Here is a 14,191-nt window from a genome sequence, read left to right as displayed (position 1 = left end):
TCACTCGAAATGTTTATTGGGATCATATTTTAAAATAAGCAGTGCTATACAATCATAAATATAATTTATAATTCTTTCCCTGGCATTTTTACTTCTGAGCCCTTCAAGCATTCAGCAAGTATAAAATGAACCTTTTTAATGAATGAGCAATTTGAGGCATCAAAGGATGAAGCCTGACTTTTTCTCTGCATATGGAAGATGGATTAAAATGGCTGAATCACTGTGGCTAGTTTATATCCCACTCTGATAGCATCTCAGAAAATTTTTATCAGCTGCATCCATACAGGTGCATAAACAAGTCCAATAATGTGAACTCAGTATCACGAGCACTGAACAATGGAATTCTCTACTCCAGCACTACCCCATAAGAACATAACAGGAGTCACATATAACAGAAGTCAACTTTGTATTTTCTTATAGCTGCATTAAAAAAAATGAAAAGAGAGGTGAAATTAATCTTACTTAATTATGTTTATTAATATATTAATTTATATTTATTAATTTTATTTAACTCAGGATATTGAGACTATTATAATTTAATATAAAATCAATATAAAAAGTATTAACAAGGTATTTTACATTTTTTTTCATTCCAAGTCTCAGAAGTTTGGCATATAGTTTATATTCATAGCACATTTCAATGGGGACTGGCCACATTTCAAGTACTTCATAAGGTTGTGTGGCCAGTGACCACCATACTGAAGAGTGCCACTGTACTCATTTCTATTTTGCAAGGTAAGAGGCACCAGAGAGAGACAATGTGTTGGAGGAAAGACAAAGATCAGGCTGGAGTCTTAGAATGTTCTGTGCCTGGCTCTGTGACATTTGATATTGATAAAACAATGAAAAAGTGATTGAGTTTTTCTGGGTCTAAATTTCTAGTCTTTATATTGAGAATGGTTAATAACTACCACACTCCTCTCAGGAGGCTGGGGGTGGGGAGAATAAATAAGACATTGTATATGAAAGTGCTCCATTAGATCATACAGCACCATACACATGTAAGACATTATTACCTCTTTTATTTGCCGTAATGTCTTGCCCAAGGCCACATTCCAAGTTGGTGGGAGAATCAAGGATAGAATCTAGGATTCTGACTTCTAGCCATCTGCTTCAGTTAAAGGCTATTCATACCAAATGACTTATATAGTTTTTAACTTTGAAAAAAGTCATTTTATTAAAAAAAAGAAAAAAGAGAGAATGGCAGTAAGAAGTCAATTCCATATTGAACAGTTAGGGTCTTTTTTGGCAAATGTCATGTTCTATAGTAAAATTATACATACAGGATATTTATATACTTATATACTCAGAATTACAGCCATCAAGGATTGGACTTTATTGCTGTCATATAATATAAAAATTCATGTTCTTCAAAGCTTCAAACAACTTTTAAAATGAACTGTGGTTTTCCTACTCTATTTATCTCCAAAATATAGTACAGCCACAAGAAAGCCCTTCCGTAGTGGGCTTGATTAATAACACAGATATGGATCAATTCAGCAGGTTTTCCATAGATATTTTTGGTTACAGATGTAGCTCATTAATTCCCATGTGTGAGACACTACCTCTCTAGTGTGAATCCAAGAGACACATTAGTGTTGAATACAAGTGGGAACAAGTCAGTTCAACCCATATATAGTGCTTCCTGTGTGTATGGTACATTAGATATTTTAATGATCAAAGGAAGTTTGTTTCTATGATAACTGTCACACATACATGTGATTTAACTTGAGGACAATATGAAATCTATCTACCAAAATGTCTATGCTAGGTGCATGAAGGATCTATATTTTAGGAAGGTAGAAAGATGATCAGAAAGGAAATTCTAGATTACTCAATTACTCAATTCTAGATTACTTAACATTACATTCTGTACTTTTAGAGGGTACATGGAGGATTAGTTGGGATTTGTTTTCATTTCCTTAACTGGATGCCTATTATGATATTCATATTTGAGTTTTTTGATCATTGTGTACATTTGTGTCAAGTGAACTTCATAGAACTTAAAAATGAAATAAAATATTTAGAGTCTTATACCACATGAAATTAAACATAAGCCATGTTTATTTTCACAGAGAAAAAGACACATTTAAAAAGTTAATTATTCTTTTTTTCAATGAAAATTCTTTAAAATAATTTTCAGCAGGTTATTTTCATCAGACAACTATCACATACAAACTTCAAGCCTGTCAGAATTGATGACCAGGTTGAAGGAACATAATTTTTATTTTCACTTGCTGAATCATTGCTGTTGACTGTTGAATAAAATCATTTATTAAGAAACATTTACATTTTATTGCTTTTGCACCTTAGTTTAAAAACAAAGAGCTTAATTTTTTAAAAGTCCAATAAAATGCATTTTTGATATTTCTACCATAACTTTACAAGCAATTCCTCTCCTCTGCCCTGTAATAACCACCGTCTGCATTTTTATGATTTAGTTTAACATTATTATAGTAATTTTTTACTGGGTGAGCCCATCAATGCCCTTGGCAGCAAGATTTTGTTAGAAGAAATCCTGAAGCTGAGCCTGTCATGGTTGCAACAATTATAATAGTTTCTTTGGATTGAGTTCAGAGCCTTACCCTGACATTAAGAAAGTAATCCATGTCCTGTATCTTTCACCAGCTTCTTCAAAATCCTAGATCAGCTTGAGTTTTACGACCTGTTGCTTAAATAAGCATGTATTTTTTAAATTTAATGGTCCTGTATTATAAATATTTCATTTGGAGAACATCTGGCTCTGATGGAATCCTGCCAAGATAATTAGTGGTACCTATATTAAAAATGTAATGCCTTTATAAAATCATTAATATATTCACATTTCTCTAGGAGCTCTGAGTGGATTCACTCTAGACAGGATGTGGCCATGTGGCATTAGTTGGGCTAGATGCTATGCTTGTCTTGTTGTTCAGGTGCACTCTCAGCAAGAACACAAGAATCTGAGGAATCTTAGCAATTCATTCCTTCAATAATGAAATAAGATTAAATGGACTATAAAAGCCATTGTACTATATATTAGGAAATATTGAGCCGTGTGTCCAAAAGTCACACTTAGGAGCAGGCAATAGTAATAAGCATAGGATGGCTGTGGATACTATGAGATAATGTCTACTTGTCAGAAATGGATGGTATGTTGTGGTTTTTTTTTCCATCAAAGTTCAAAAGTTAATGATGTACTTTATATTTTTATTGCTTTTACTGAGACATCAATTAAGGCATAGAAGAGATTCTGGCATGCTGTTATTATTTTTCACTGTGGATATATTCAATATCACATGTGAATAAAGCCATACTTGTTATATCATTCTCTGTTTCATACATCCTAGATTGTCTCTAGGAAAATTTAGTACATATCAATTCAATCATCTGAAAGGAATCATTTGTTCATTATAGCTCATAACTTAAAACTATAAAATATCAACCAGAAAAAAATTGGCCCAATTAAGAGAAATATGATAATAGTAGAAAAATACATATAGACATGTCTGGGAGATGATAAGATTATTTTAATTTTCCCATTTGCACTGGAATTATTTATTTTACAAATCTCCAGATCTTTTATTACTTAAAATCCTCTGCTGAATCATGAAAAGAAGCTTAAGTTAGCAATTTTCCTTTGCAAATTCTAGCTGCTAGCATCTGGTGAACACTTGGATACCTAGTCAGGTCCTATGGAAATGATTATTTTAAGACTCAATTTCAACATGCCTGGACTTAAAAATCAGTGAGGATCACACTCTGCACAGAATTTTACTATAGGGGATTAAAAAACCTGATATTAGTAGCCATGGTCTGAGGCTTTTGTAGAGGTGTAGATAGGATGGGAGATAGAATGTCTAGGAAGGCTGGACACCTGTCTGTCAAATGCCAGTATGCTCCTGGACAGAGATTGGCTGCTTCACCCGTGGACCACCCCAAGGCTGGGCTCCAGCCCCCACACTTACATTTAGACTTGGCTGGCCTGTGGAATCGAGGACCAAAGTCCCTGCTTATGCCTTGCTGTGGCACCCCTGGGGCTGGCTTCTGTCTCTTCACCAGATGCTCCTCTACTTCTAGAACAGCTTCTAAAGTAGAAAACAGAGGACTCTTTTTACTCAATTGGAAAGACAATAAAAAGCAGAATTACTATCAAAGTTTCTGGATCATAGGAAAAATTACATGATAAGAATGTATAAATACGTACTTCATTAAAAATGCTATTATATATCAAAAATTTAAGTGCGTGTTTAGAATATAAGAGATACTTTTATGTTGAATAGGAGTGTATATTTTTCATTTCTGTGTAACCAAGTATGCATTTATTTATTTTCTGTACATATATTGTTATAGTTTGGATCCAGAATGTACCCCAGTTGAGTCAAGGCTTGGTTACCAGCTGGGGGGCTATTGGGAAGTGGAACATTTAGCAGGTAAGGCCTAGTGGAAGGAAGTGAGGTCATTGTGGGGCATGCTCTTGAAGGGGATATTGGAGCCTCTCCTTTCTCTCTCTCTAGCTTCCTTGCTGCCATGAGGTTGATGAGCAGCCTCCTCTGCCACTCACTTCTGCCATGATGCACTGTGCTGCCACTGGCCCAAAATAACAAGGTCAAATGACCACGGACGGAAAGCTCTGAAGCCATGAACTAAAATAAAATGTTTCCTCTTTTTAAGCTGATTATTACTGTTTTTTTGATACAGTATAGCAAGCTGATTGATGCATAGGTTATATATATAGTTTTTGTCCAAATAGACAATGTATTGCATATCTTTTTATGTACTAGAGCTTCACTAATTCAATTCTCATTAATATAGATTTGAGATAATTTTATAAAATATTTGGACTTTTGTTATAGAGGAAGTACATGTTTGAGGAAGTAATACTTCAGGAAGAAAAGCTAGGTTTGTGTAAAAAAAGTGAGCTTTTTTGAGCAATACATTTTCTACCAAATTTTTAAACAACAGTATTTGAGTTACACATTATTCTTAGTTATTTACCAAGTCAGAATTGATAGAACTTTAATTTGGCAACATTTTTAGGTTTTAGTTTGAATTTTGATACCGTTTAACTGCTTGAATATACTTCTCTCTTTAGGGTTCTGTAGTTTTCATTGTATACGTCTTTCACCTCTTTTGTTAGGTTGATTCCCAAGTATTTTATTTTTTTTGATGATATTGTGAATGGGGTGGTTTTCCTCATTTCCATTTCAGAGGATTTGTCGCTGATATACAGGAATGCCTTTGATTTATGCGTGTTGATTTTATATCCTGCCACTTTGCTAAATTCATTTATTAGCTCTAATAGTTTCTTTGTAGACCCTTTTGGGTCTGCTAGGTATAGAATCATGTCATCTGCAAATAGTGATAATTTAAGTTCTTCTTTTCCTATTTTTATGCCTTTAATTTCTTTCGTCTGTCTAATTGCTCTGGCCAGTGTTTCGAGAACTATGTTGAACAGAAGTGGTGAGAGAGGGCATCCCTGTCTTGTTCCAGATTTTAGAGGGAATGTCTTCAATTTTTCTGACTCAATCTGGGCAGATCATATGACTTAAGAAATTTATCGATGGCTTCACTATCTTCTATTTTATTGGAGTATAAGGATTCAAAATAATTTCTGATTATCTTCTGTATTTCTGAAGTGTCTGTTGTGATGTTGCCTTTTTCATCCCATGTGCTAGTAATTTGATTTCTCTCTCCTCTTCATTAGCATGGCTAAGGGTCTGTCGATCTTATTTATTTTTTCAAAGAACCAACTTTTAGTTTTATCAATTTTTTCAATTGTTTCTTTTGTTTCGATTTCAGTAATTTCAGCTCTGATTTTAATTATTTCTTGCCTTCTACTTCTTTTGATGTTGTTTTGCTCTTCTTTTTCTAGGATTTTGAGATGAAGTATGAGATCATTTATTTGTTGGTTTTTTCTTTTTTTAAGGAACGAACTCCAAGCAATGAATTTTCCTCTTAGAACTTCTTTCAGTGTGTCCCATAGATTCCGATATGTTGTTTCTGTGTTTTCATTTATCTCTAAGAATTTGTTAAATTTCCTCCTTGATGTCTTCTATAACCCATTGATCATTCAGTAACCTATTGTTCATTCTCCAAGTGATGCATGATTTTTCCTTCCTTCTTTTATCATTGATTTTCAGTTTCATTCCATTATGGTCAGATAAGATGCATGGCATTATCTCTACTCCTTTATATTGTCTAAGAGTTGCCCTGTGACATAATATATGATCTATTTTTGAGAAGGATCCATGTGCTGCTGAGAAAAAAGTGTAACTGCTTGATGTTGGGTGGTATATTCTATATATGTCAATTAAGTCTAGGTTATTAATTGTGTTATTGAGTTCTATAGTTTCTTTATGCAACTTTTATTTGGAAGATATGTCCAGTGGTGAGAGAGGTGTGTTGAAGTCTCCCATGATTATTGTATGGTGGTCTATTAGACTCTTGAACTTGAGAAGAGTTTGTTTGATGAACATAGCTGCACCATTGTTTGGGGCATATATATTTATGATTGTTATGTCTTGTTGGTGTATGGTTCCCTTGAGCAGTATGCAGTGTCCCTCTTTATCCCTTTTGATTAACTTTGGCTTGAAATCTATTTTATTTGATATGAGTATGGACACTCCTGCTTGTTTCCGAAGTCCATATGAGTGATATGATTTTTCCCAACCTTTCACCTTCAGTCTATGTATATCTTTTCCTATCAAATGCATCTCCTGTAGGCAGCATATTGTTGGGTCTTGTTTTGTGATCCATTCTACTAGCCTGTGTCTCTTAATTGGTGAGTTTAAGCCATTAACATTTAGGGTTATTATTGAGATATGGTTTGTTCTTCCAGCCATATTTGTTTATTTATGTTACTAAACATGGTTTGTTTTCCTCTTTGATTATTTTCCCCCCTTTACAGTCCTACCTCCCACTGTTGGTTTTCATTGTTGTTTTCCATTTCCTCTTCCTGAAATGTTTTGCCAAGGATGTTTTGAAGAGATGGTTTTCTAGCTGCAAATTCTTTTAACTTTTGTTTATCGTGGAAGGTTTTAATTTCATCTTCCATCCTGAAGCTTAATTTCGCTGGATACACGATTCTTGGTTGGAACCCATTTTCTTTCAGAGTTTGAAATATGTTATTCCAGGATCTTCTAGCTTTCAGAGTCTGTGTTGAAAGATCAGCTGTTATCCTGATTGGTTTACCCCTAAATGTAATCTGCTTCCTTTCTCTTGTAGCTTTTAAAATTCTCTCCTTATTCTGTATGCTGGGCATCTTCATTATAATGTGTCTAGGTGTGGATCTCTTATGATTTTGCACATTCGGTGTCCTGTAGGCTTCTAGGATTTGGGATTCTGTCTCATTCTTCAAGTCTGGGAAGTTTTTTCGTATTATTTCATTGAATAGATTGCTCATTCCTTTGGTTTGGACCTCTATACCTTCCTGTATCCCAATGACTCTTAAGTTTGGTCTCTTTATGTTGTCCCATATTTCTTGAATGTTCTGCTCATGGCTCCTTAACAGTCTTGCTGAGCTGTCTATGTTCTTTTCAAGTTGAAATACTTTGTCTTCATTGTCTGATGTTCTATCTTCTAAGTGTTCTACTCTGCTGGTAGTATTCTCAATTGAGTTTTTATGTTGGTTTATTGCTTCCTGCATTTCTAGGATTTCTGTTTGTTTGTTTTTTATTACCTCTATCCCCCTGTATAGTTGATCTTTTGCTTCTTGGATTTGTTTATGTAATTCATTGTCAAAGTGATCTTTCATTGACTGATTTTGCTATCTAATGTCTTCCTTGAGACTCCAGATCATCTGAAGCGTGTATATCCTGAATTCTTTATCTGACATTCCATCTGCTGCAGCTATTACCTCTTCTAAAGTTGAGTTGACCTGCATTGCTTGTGGTCCTTTCTTTCCTTGTCGTTTCATACTGCTCGCGTTTCTTTCTGCTTGGTGAAACTGTTGTGTTTTTGAAATTTTCCCCCTATATATTTATATTACTCTTGTATAGTTGAAAAGTCTCCCTTGCAGGGCGGGCAGCGGCTGTGCTCCTCTTCCAGTTGGTGTGAAGTGTTTACCACACCCGCGCACCCCTGGGGCTGTTCTGCTGGTTGGTCGCAGGTCTGTCTACCTTGCAGGAGCGGGCGGTGGCTCTCCTCTGCCCTTACACCAATTGGGGTGACGTGTCTACCATGCCAGGGGGTCGCTGGGCCTGTTCCGGATGCGGGAGGCGGCTCTGCTCTGCCCCTACTCCAATTGGTGTGACGTGTCTACCACTCCGGCGGGTCGCTGGGCCTGTTCTGGGCGTGGGTGGCGGCTCTGCTCTGCCCTTACACCAATTGGGGTGACGTGTCTACCATGCCAGAGGGTCGCTGGGCCTGTTCCGGACGCGGGAGGCGGCTCTGCTTTGCCCCTACTCCAATTGGTGTGACGTGTCTACCACTCCGGCGGGTCGCTGGGCCTGTTCTGGGCGTGGGTGGCGGCTCTGCTCTACCCCTACTCCAATTGGTGTGACGTAACTACCACGCCGGCGGGCCACTGGGCCTGTTCAGGGTGCCGGCAGCGGCTCTGCTCTGGCCCTCCTCCAATTGGTGTGACGTGTCTACCACGCCTGCGGACCGCTGGACCTATTGTGCCTGTAGGTCGCAGGTCTGCCTATCTTGCGGGCGCGGGCGGCATCTCTGCTCTGCCCCTACTCCAATTGGTGTGACGTGTCTACCACACCGGTAGGCCGCTGAGCCTGTTCCGCTGGTCGGTCGCAGGTCTGCCTACCTTGCGGGCTTGGGCGGCGGCTCTGCTCGGCCCGTACTGCAGTTGGGATGAAGTGATACCACGCCGGCGGGTCACTAGGCCTGTTCCGGGCACGGGCGGTGGCTCTGCTCTGCCCCTACTCCCATTGGTGGGATGTGTCTACCATGCCAGTAGGCTGCTGGGCCTGTCCCGCTGGTCGGTCGCAGGTCTGCCTATCTTGCGGGTTCGGGCGGCAGCTCTGCTCGGCCCCCACTGCAGTTGGGGTGAAGCGATACCACGCCGGTGGGTCACTAGGCCCAATCCGGGTGCGGGCGGCGGCCCTGCTCTGCCCCTATTCCCATTGGTGTGACGTGTCTACCACGCTGGCAGGCCGCTGGGCCCGTTCCGCCGATCAGCCGGTGGTCTGCCTACCTTGTGGGCTCGGGCGGCAGCTCTGCTCAGCCCCCACCGCAGTTGGGGTGAAGTGATACCACGCCGGCGGGTCGCTGGAGCTGTTCCGGACGCGGGCTGCAGCTCTGCTCTGCCCCTCTGGCCCCCACAGCACTCAGCAGGATCCGGACCGAGAAGCAGTCTCTGCAGGTTCCTCAGCCTTGGGTCAGAGCAGCTCCGGGAGCCAGAACCCGGCCGCTCTGGGCTCCGTGCATGCTCTGATAGGAGCAGGCTCCAAGAAGCAGCCTCCGCGGGCTCATTAGCCCTGGGCCAGAGCAGTTCCGGGAGCCAGAATTCGGCCGCCCCGGGCTCTGTGTATGTTCTGATAGGAACAGGCCCCAAGAAGCAGTTTCCGCGGGTTCTTTAGCACTGTGCCTGAGTAATTTGTCTGCGAGACGCAGGCGAATGGCAGCCTGAAATTACCTGTTCTATGGTTGAATGAGCTGCGATCAGTCGAAAACAGGGATGATGACGTCAACTCTCCAAGATGGTGGCCGCTGGCTTCCTCTGTGGTTTGACCGGTGGAGAACCGAACTGGACCACTTCCTTCCCCCGTCTCAAACCCAGAATTCAGCACTGTGTACCGTGATTGCACAGCTGGCAGGAGCCCACAGAATCTGCAGCGCTGTATCTTTGCGTTGCTATCTCTTGCTTCCCAGTGTGTGCCGCAGATTCTAGCCACGGGGCGATTTGCTGAATAAGCGGCGTGACCCTCCGTGCGGACAAATCGCTTGCGTTTGAGCCCCTGTAGCTGATCCTCGTGCGATGAAAATCCTTCCACTAGGTTTTGGAGCACCCCAGTTTTGCTAGAAATTCCTAACAAGATAGTTTTTAGCTGTTCTAACTCATTATTCTTCCGAACAGTGACGTGGTACATGGGAGTGATGCACTCCCTTCGCCGCCATCTTCCCCCTCCCAGAAGATTGTTTTTAAAATGCAACATTGGAAGCACAGGAAATCAGAGAGACCTCAGCTGCCATTTTTAAACCTTGAGACTAGCAATATCGTTTAACATTTATTAAGTGTTTGCCACATATGTTTAAAAAGTGTTCTTTCCTCTCTATCATCCAGAAAAATGTCCTTTAAAATAATTATGAATAAAAGATTTTTTGGTTGCTATTAATGTAATGACGCTCTTTTTTTTAACTAGACTATTCATAACTCTGTAGGAAAAAGTGCTACAATCACTGTTTATGAAATGAATCAAATTATTCAACATTTAAGCATCACTGCAAGACTTGAAGGACACTACTGGCTACACAGGCAATATGCAATTCAGTATTTTTCAAAGGATGATCCAGAAATGTGGCAAAGTACTAAGCAAGAACTAGGTAGTTAGATTTCCTCCTCTTCACACAGCAATTGCATAATTAAATGTATGGTCTAATCTGCATTTATTAGATGAATTTTCAAATGTATCACTGATAAAAAAAATTAGGGATGAAAAAAATTAAAAATTAAGTTAAATGAATGAAGCCACAATATCTAGGATCTAAAGTCAGAAGAATTTAAATATATTAGTTGAAGGAATCATGTCCTTTATTTTTGTGGACACTTTGCAAATGAAAGCTTAACACCAAAACCCAAATAACCCAGTCAATAAATGGACTAAGGAACTGAATAGAAACTTCACAGAAGAAGAAATATAATCTGTCAACAAATACATGAAAAAATGTTCAACATCTCTAGCAATTAGAGAAATGCAAATCAAAACTATTCTAAGATTTCATCTCACTCCAGCCAGAATGCCCATTATCAAGAATACAAGCAATAGTAAGTGTCGACAAAGAAGTGGGGAAAAAGATACACTCATGCATTGCTGGTGGGACTGCCAATTGGTGCAACTGCTCTGGAAAGCAGTATAGAGATTCCTCAGAAAACTGGGAATGGAACTCTTTTTTGACCCAGCTATCCTACTCCTTGGTTTATACCCAAGAGACTTAAAACAGCATACTACAGTGGCACAGCCACATCATTGTTTATAGCAGCTCAATTCACAATAGCTAAATTATAGAACCAACCTAGATGCCCTTCAACAGATGAATGGATAAAGAAACTGTGGTATATATACACAAGGGAATATTAGTCAGCCTTAAAGAAGAATAAAATTATGGCATTTACAGGTAAATGGATGGAGCTGGAGAATATCATGCTAAGTGAAATAAGCCAAACCCAAGAAACCAAAGGGTGAATATTTTCTCTGGTAAGTGGAAGCTGATCCATAATGGTGGAGGGGTAGGGAAAATGGAGGAACTTTGGATTGGGCAGGGGGGAGAAAGGGGAGGGGAGGACAGTGAAATGATACAGACATTATTAGTCTATATATATGTATGATTACATGACTGGTGTGACTTTGCACCATGTATGTCCACAAAAATCAAGGAATGAGAAGTGTGTTCCATTTGTGTACAGTGTGCCAAAATGCATTCTACTGTCATGTATAACTAATTAGAACAAATTAAAAAAAAGAAGTACAAAGCAATAAAAGAAACCACAAAGAAAAAAAAGAAATAAATTTATATAAATACTTAAAAACAATTTCATATAAAAATCATCATGAACAAAATTGAAAGGTGAAGGGGAATTGTTTCTTTCCTTGAAATCCTCTGCAGGTTTCAAAGATGGCCAAGAGTTCTTTGACTCTCCTCTGTGTTCCTTACCATTGAATCTGGGAGAGCTTACAACTGCTTTGACCAATGCAGCCCAGTGGAGGAGGCAGTGTAACTTCTGAAGCTGAGTGAGAAATGCCCATTAAGCTGCTTACTTGTTGTAATGCTGTTTTTTGAGCCCTTACTTCTTACTCAAGTAAGAAGTCTGACTACCTTAAGACCATCATCCAGGAGAAGTCACATGTAAGTGCTCCCATTGACAATACCAGCAAAGCTCAGGTTTTCTTCTATCCTTTTTAGGATGGTAAATATATCAGTGAAACCATTTGGGGCCCTAGAGATCAGCCATTTTGCCAGGTGAGTAAGCCATGAGAGCAGAAAAAAGCTCCTAGATCTTCCTGAATTCTCAATCATAAAATTGTGAGGTAAAGTAAACTTTTGTTGTTTTAAACTACTAAACTTAGATGTGGTTTGTTATATAGAAAAGACAACTAAAGCATACCCTCTTATATGTATATTTTTATAAAAATTAAAAACTTGAGGGCTGGGGATGTGGCTCAAGCGGTAGCGCGCTCTCCCGAAATACAAAAACAAACTTACTGTCTGTCAATCAAGACAGTTAAATAGACTCTGTACTTTATATTGTAGAATATTATTTTATTATTTAGAATTAGAATTTGAAGATATTTTATTTGTTAATTCTGACCTGGGGACACCACAGCAAAGTAGAAAAATCGAAGGCTTTATGGTCATAGACTGAGCATTGAATTTTGGATTTGTCATTTACTTTTGTTAAGTATTTGGAAAGTTGATTTTCCAAATTTAATTAACATCATAAGACTTTCTAGTTTTCATACAAGAAAAATGGGTCTAAGTACCTATTTCATTTGTTATAGTGATTATTAAATGAAGTTATATATTTATGAATAATAATGCATAATAGTTTTATATGGATATATTTATAAATAATAAACACAATAGTTTTCCAATAATTTTGTCTCTTTTCTTTCCACCCAAGAACACCATTTGAGCTACATATCCAAATTCACATTACTTTCCAAATTCACTCAAAGTTTTTCCACCTGGCTTCCTCTCTCCATGTATCCCTATATCACAGTCAGAAATTTTGAAAACAAAAACTAAAATAAATGAGTTTGCTTACAATTCTTCAGTGGTTCCAATTATAATAAATATACATCCATTCTTGTTCTCTATACAGCAGATAAAGGTAAGCTTTGAAAAATGTAAATCAGATCATGTTATTCTCCAGTTTATATATCCCTGCTTTTACATCCAGTGGCTACTGGCAGCACATAGAATGACTCTGAACTTCTCTCCTCACAGGATTCTTACTTCGTCTACCTGCCAACCTTGTCTTCCCCTTCTTGTCCTGTATCCTCTAGCCATACTGGCCCTCTTATGGAAATAGTGTTGGTCCTCACTTTTAGGCCTTTGATCTTCCTCTGTCTGGAATGCTTTTCCCCCAGAACACTGCATGGCTGGGATTTTTGCCTTTTAAATCTTTCCTTAAATGTCACTTCCACAAGAAGTTCTTTCTTGATTATCCAACCTAGAGTCAATCACTCATCTTCATATTTCTTTAATATAATTCTCTTTACTTCTATAGTAGAAGTTATATTTTTCTTACTTAAGTATGTGTCTTATTTACTTATTGTGTTAGGCTTTCATTATTGTGACTAAAATATCTTATAAAAGTTTTATTTTGGGCTCACATTTTCACAGTTCAGTTCATGGTCAGCAGACTCCATTGCTCTGGGCTCAAAGTGGGACAGAATATCACAGAAGAATGGCATGGGAAGGAAAGCTACTCAGCTATTGCAGCCAAGAAGCAGAGAGAGAAAGGGGAAGGTGCACCCTTCCAGAGCACGCCCCAGTGACGTGCCTCCTTCAGTCCCACTTCACTTGTGTATAGTTACCGTCCAGCTAATCCATTCAAACTACAATGGACGGGCTGTTTACAGCTCTCATAATCTAATCATTTTACCACTAAATATTCCTGAAATAATGCGGGAACTTTTGGGGGGACATCTCATATCCAAACCATAACACTTATATTCTTCTTCAGCATGAACTCTTCCTCCTTCAACTCCTTCTTGAACTCTGGGAACTTGCTTGTTTTGCAACCAGAACCCGGCCTGGCACATGGTAGGTGTTTCATAAATACTTATTGGACTCCTTATAAAGAAACACTTTTTGTACTTCTGAAACACAGAACTTAGCAGGGCAAAAGCAATAGCACTTGAGATTATTTTTTTAAGACAGAAATTATAAACTACATGAGCCTTTTGAAAGATTTTGATGGCTCTGATTAGAGTTAAGTACATTGCTTTGATTTTGAAAAAGAAAAAAAACACACAAACAAAATCACAACAGCATAACAATTTTTTTTTCAGAAGGATGAAGAGAATTCCCC

The 14,191-nt window shown here is 38.6% G+C and overlaps 1 protein-coding gene across 2 annotated transcripts in view; it reads right to left on the bottom strand.

The window, feature by feature from the left end:
* COL8A1 (collagen type VIII alpha 1 chain) overlaps positions 1-14,191 on the bottom strand; it is a 150,685-nt gene that overhangs the window by 49,274 nt on the left and 87,220 nt on the right. For both annotated transcript variants that reach the window (XM_081300828.1, XM_081300829.1), the window contains exon 2: positions 3,948-4,067. The gene's annotated coding sequence lies outside the window, so the exon portion shown is untranslated. The remainder of the gene's footprint in view (positions 1-3,947; positions 4,068-14,191) is intronic.

This window comes from Spermophilus citellus (assembly GCF_964194105.1).
Source record: "Spermophilus citellus genome assembly, chromosome: 7".
NCBI lineage: Eukaryota > Metazoa > Chordata > Mammalia > Rodentia > Sciuridae > Spermophilus > Spermophilus citellus.
The sequence above is the reverse complement of the archived record's forward strand: the minus strand, read 5'-3'. Positions and strand labels throughout refer to the sequence as shown.